We start from the raw sequence: 5,561 nt of genomic DNA, 5'->3' as shown, positions 1-5,561 counted from the left end.
ATGCCATATATTAGGGCCCTTAAATTTGCCCCTAAATTTTCCTTGAGGAACTGTATAGTTTTAGGTTTCACATTTAAGTCTTTGATCCATCTGGAGTTGGTTTTTGTGTATGGTATGAAGTACAGATCTTGTTTCATTTTTCTGCAAATGGATCTCTAGGTTTGCCAGCACCATTTATTAAACAAACATTCTCTTCCCCATTTAATAGATTTTGGGCCTTTGTCAAAGATCAGCTGAATATAGGTGGATGGATCTATTTCTGGGTTCTCAATTCTATTCCATTGGTCTATGTATCTGTCATTAAACCAGTACCAGGCAGTTTTAACTACTGTGGCTGTATAGTAAGTTTTGAGATCCGGCAATGTGAGACCTCCTACTTTGTTTTTCTTCTTCAATAGTGAAAAGCCTGTATTTCTGCTGGGCAAATTCTATTTTCCCTTTTAACATATCCAATCAAGTATTCCGAGCCCTGGTGGCACAGTGCCTAAGGCACTTGACTGCTAACCAGAAGGCTGGCAGTTCAAACCCACCAGCCACTCCTTGGAAGTAAGTTTAGGCAATTTACTTCCATAGTGATACTGCCTTGGAAGCCCAACGAGGGGTCTCTATGAGTTGGATCCAATTCCATGGCAATGAGTTTGGTTCAGTTTTGAGTAATCAAGTATCAGCTGAAGGCAGAAGTACATGCTCTCTGTTATCCATACCCCATAGTCATTTCTAATGTACAAGCAAGAGAACATTTAATACCCATAGTACATTCAGATAAACACATAATCCAAAATCTATAATCCTTTTTAAGACATTCCAGTTTCATCTCTTCACCTTGATTATCTTTTCATTATGTGGCCTTAGGCCTTTGGCTTGGTGTAACCAAAAGCCCTAGCCTCTGGATCAATTATCTCCTTTAACAGGTAACACCAACCAATGTAACCATCCAATAGTACAAAGTTTAATTTCCCAGGCCCATTCTTTCTTTCTTTTACAAAGTCTCATGCTTCTATGAGTCTGGAACCACTGAAACTAATCCCACTGCTTCTGACACCAACTGCCAAAGGGGCAAGGAGGCCACATCTTCTGACCTCCTCTCACCCCACAAGAGGAAGACAGAATCATCATCAGTAGCCCAAGGGCTGTCCCTGTGAGGCCAGACATGACACCTCCCACCAGCCCTTTCACCGACCCTGACACCAACCGTTCTTCCTGCAGCACCCACCACCTCTCTGCTGGGTTCAGTAATTCACTGCGGTGGCCACACAGCACTCACAGATGATGGGGTTTATTAGGGAAGCAACAGGCTACAATCCAAGTTCAGGAACACACTCAGTCTTTCTCAGCCCACTGTCTCTCAGCCAGTAGTCTCTCTCCCAGCAGTGTGTGTGTCTTGCATCTCTCAGCTGGCAGTGAGAGGTTGCTTCTACCTCTAGAAGGGCTCCTTTTGAGCCTGGCAGAGTGACCAAACTAACCAATCCAACATTAGAACTCTGTACACCTGAGAGAGAGCAAACTTCCCAGAAAATTACTTCATGCTGCTCCCAACAGAAATACCCCAAGTAGATAACTTTAACAATCAGGAGCTACTCAGTTGCTCACAGCAAATTCCACCATGGAGTTTACAAAGACTTATGGCTAGAAAAGCCGCACTATGTAATTTGCATCACCCCAAGGCCACAAGAAATGTGAATGGGGATGGGGGCTGAGGTGAGATTCTAAGCTCTGCTCAGAAACAGGACAGGAATGGCTTAAGCTGGGGACTAGGTGGGACCAGGCTTCTTTGTATTCCTTATTGTATTAGAGGCCTTAGCACTTAAGTGCCTACCAAAACTCTGCAGCTGAAATGGAAACTGGGAACAAAGCCTGCTTTAGTAAGCCCTAAGAGACTACTGGCCAAAGGCTGGGAGCCATACTGGGAAGGGGCCAGGGGCATGCTAGGAAAGGGCCAGGGGCATGCTGGGAAAGGTCTTGGGGACAAGTCCACCTTGTCTGTCAGAATGGCTTAACCAGAGAGGCTCCTCAGGGCACGGGTGGGGACTATAAAGCTAGTATGGGAGACATTTCCAGGGCTATGTAATAATAGGAATATTGACTGTTTCTGTGGCCTTGGGCCTCAAGTTTCCTCATCTGCAAAATGACAGGCTTGAACAAGAAACCCAAAGTCTTGGTCTTTGATCTGTCCCTTGGAAGCTCTGGAGTATGTCCCTCCCACAGCTGGCTTCCTTAGATTGAAGGCTTTTGAAGGCATTGGTGTTATTTGCATACCCATGCTGGCCAGGTACTGCCACACAGTTCACAGACATAATCCTTACAGTCCTTGAGGTAGGCACCAATATGTTCTTCATTTTGCATATGAGGAGTTTGAAACTCAGAGAGGTTAAATAACTCTTCCAGAACCACACAGCTAGTATAGGAGTTTGGAGACTTAAATCCAGATCTGCCCTCTCAAATTCCCTCTCTGGATCTGACTTTCTAATTCTGAGGGCAGTTGTCTGGGCTGGGTAGAGACCTTAGGGCCCTTCCTATGGGACTGGGCATAGGAGAGGGTTTAGGTCAACCTTCTGTTGCCTGTGTTCACAGGGACCCAGGTTGCACAGCTCTTGGATGGTGGTAGAAGAACCTCCAAGAGCACTTTACTATTTGTTTGGTGGAGGGTGAGGAAAATAGAGGCCTGAGAGTGAGGCTATCTGTGGCCTCGTCCCAGAGCAGTGCTCTCCCTGCTTGTCCCTCAGAATAACCCCATAGATCCCTGCCTCCTGGTTCTCCCTGGCTCTGGGAGTCACTCACTGATTGATCTTTTGTCAGAGGGGCTAGGCTAAAGATAACCAATGATGCTGGCTGCCTGGTGGTTCTGCTCAGCTGTGGACAGAGAGTAGGCTCTTGAGCTGGGGCTTTGCCTCCATGTTGGGTTAGCTGATCAGCTTTTCAGGGTCCAAGGTTGGTAGTGAGCGTAGATGGCTCAGAGATTTCATTTTTGTCTCTAGGGTACTCCTCCCTTGAAGTTCCCCTCCCCTGGGCAGTTCTGCATGTGTGGATGTGAAGATGTGTGGAGATGACTGGAGCCTGTGGCATCTGTCAGGGTTGGAAAGGGTGTGAGAGCTGCTATTTTTGAGGAAGTGAATTCAGGAAGCTATAGTGGGCATGGCCTCAGCCAACCTGCAGAGCACAGGGACTCTGGGAAAGGCAAGCTGGTTGGGCATGGGACATTCTGGAAGCTCAGCTTTCTCCTACATCCTTACCTGTGAACACAAGACATGGTGGGCCTAGCACTACTCAGGGGCATGAATGACCAGTTTTGTCTCCAAGGACAAGGATCTTTTACTCCTTCCTATGGGACTGGGCATAGGAGAGGGTTTAGGTCAACCTTTTGTTGCCTGTGTTCACAGGGACCCAGCTTGCACAGCCACAGCCCCTCTAGGCCTGCTCAACACTGGTGACAGGTAGCACTTGCCCTCTGTCTTGTGTTGAGAAGGCCTGGAAGGCCTACTTACACACCTGGAGGCTCAAAGTCCAGCTTGAGATTTCTTAGAAGTCTCCCAGGGCCCTCCCAGGCTAGGCAAGCCCTTTTCTCTAGAGGCTGCCAGAATTTATAGGTGCCCAGGCTCATCATTACTGCTTGTCTGTCACTGTGGTGGGTCAGGTCTCTTTCCTTTGTCCCCAGGGCTCACCCAGAACTGTGATTGCTAAAAGTGTATGCCAGTGAGTATTATGTGGAGGTGCCATGGCACTGATTGCAGAGGGGCAGGAGTCAGAACTGGAGCCAGAAGGAGGGTCCATGCAGGAGAAGATCTGCTGGGAAGGTTGGGGGCCCTGGTCTTTCAGGTCTGATGGAGCTGACAATGAGGAGGGAGATGGGTAGGGCCCTTTGTAGGTGGTACAGCTGGCATGAGTGTGAAGTGCTGGCCATGTCCACTCTCACTGCAGAGGATGTGTCAGTTGTTGGTCCTGGGCTGGTTGTGTCCTGTGGACTACTGAGTTCTAGACCTGGGAAAGCCAGCCAAAGTGGACAGTGGATCCAGAATCTTATCCTGTCCCTAACTGGCTCTGCAAGGAGCATGATTGTAACCCCAGGGAACCTCCAGAGTTGTTTCTGACTTCAGAGTCCTGTTTGGAGGGTGCCGGGGTCCAGTTTGGAAATCAACACATATCTTCTGGAGGTAGCTCAAGGGTTCCAGGTGGGGTGGGCTGACCAGGAGTGTGGCAAAGGCAAAGGGACCCAGGATTCTGGACTGGCCCTGCACATCTGTGCCCATTTGCCTGCTCACAGCACAGCCTTGTCTGGAAGGCACAAGGGGCCATGGTACAGCTTGGGCCCATGAGAAGATAGCTACCCACACCATGGAATCCCTCACTGGGGCATTATGCAGGCAGACATTGGAGTGGGCAGAGAGGAGAAGATGGAGAAGGTTTGGTTGGCTGGGATGATGGATGCCAAGCAGGGAGAGAAGCTGGGTCTGGAAGATTCCATGGAATAAAATGAATGCAATAACATCACATCAGGAATGTTTTAATCTTCATCTCAATTGACAAAACATTTAGTTATGCTGTGATGTGAGCAGCTGTATCAAGAGCGGGGTATACTGTCTTCATTCCCCATTACCACAGATTCCACATTAACTCCTCTAATGGAGTTCTTGAACAGTTTGAATGCTTGTGGGCTGTACTTTCATTTCTTCCTCTGATCTTTTTTATTTTTTACCTTTTTTATTGTAGTAAAAATATACACAGCAAAACATGCCAGTTCAACAATTTCTACATGCGCAATTCAGTGACATTGATTACATTGTTTAATTTGTGCAACCACTCTCACTATCCTTTTCCAAATTGTTCTACCACCATTAACATAACTTCAATACTCCCTAAGGAAAAATTCTTTTCCCACCCTCCTCCACCCCTAAAACCAAAAAAACAAAAAACCAAACTCATTGCCGTGGAGTCACACCTGACCCATAGTGAACCCTCCTTGGTTTTCCAAGGTGGTATCACTACAGAGGCAGATTGCCCAACCTTCCTTCCGAGGAATAGCTGGTGGGTTTGAACCACCAGCCTTCTGGCAGTTAGCCAGTTTAGCAGTCAAATGCCTTAGGCACTATGCCACCAGAGCTCTTCTTCTACTCCTAGTAACCACTAATAATCTTTGGTTTCTGTATTTTTGCATATTTCATATAAGTGAGATTAGTCCTTTTGTGACTGATTTGTATTGCTGAATATGATGTTGTCAAAGTTCATCCATATTGTAGCATGTATCAAGACTTTATATTTGCTTTTATGACTGAGTAGCATTCCATTGTATGTATGTACTGTATTTTGTTTATCCAATTACCTTTGGCTATTGTGAAAAGAGCTAATGAACATTGGTGTATAGGTTTCTGTTTTCACTTCTTCTGGGTATATACAAGGGATTGGGACTGCTGTGTCATTAGAGTCTTGTGTTCAACTTTTTGAAGAACCACCCAACTATTCACCACAGTGGCTGTACCATTTTCTATTCCCACTAGAAACAGATGTGGGTTTCATATCTCCACATCCTCTCCAACACTTTATTTTTCGGGTTTTTTTTTTTTTTTTTT

General features: G+C 46.4%; 1 protein-coding gene across 1 annotated transcript in view; it reads left to right on the top strand.

The window, feature by feature from the left end:
• The window catches only part of BIN1 (bridging integrator 1), an 82,794-nt gene that overhangs the window by 49,750 nt on the left and 27,483 nt on the right, over positions 1-5,561 (top strand). The gene's annotated exons all lie outside the window — the stretch shown is intronic.

This window comes from Orycteropus afer, unplaced genomic scaffold (genome assembly GCF_000298275.1).
Source record: "Orycteropus afer afer isolate SDZICR_OR568_19922 unplaced genomic scaffold, OryAfe1.0 scaffold00004, whole genome shotgun sequence".
NCBI lineage: Eukaryota > Metazoa > Chordata > Mammalia > Tubulidentata > Orycteropodidae > Orycteropus > Orycteropus afer.
This window is presented reverse-complemented; position numbering and strand designations above follow the sequence as displayed.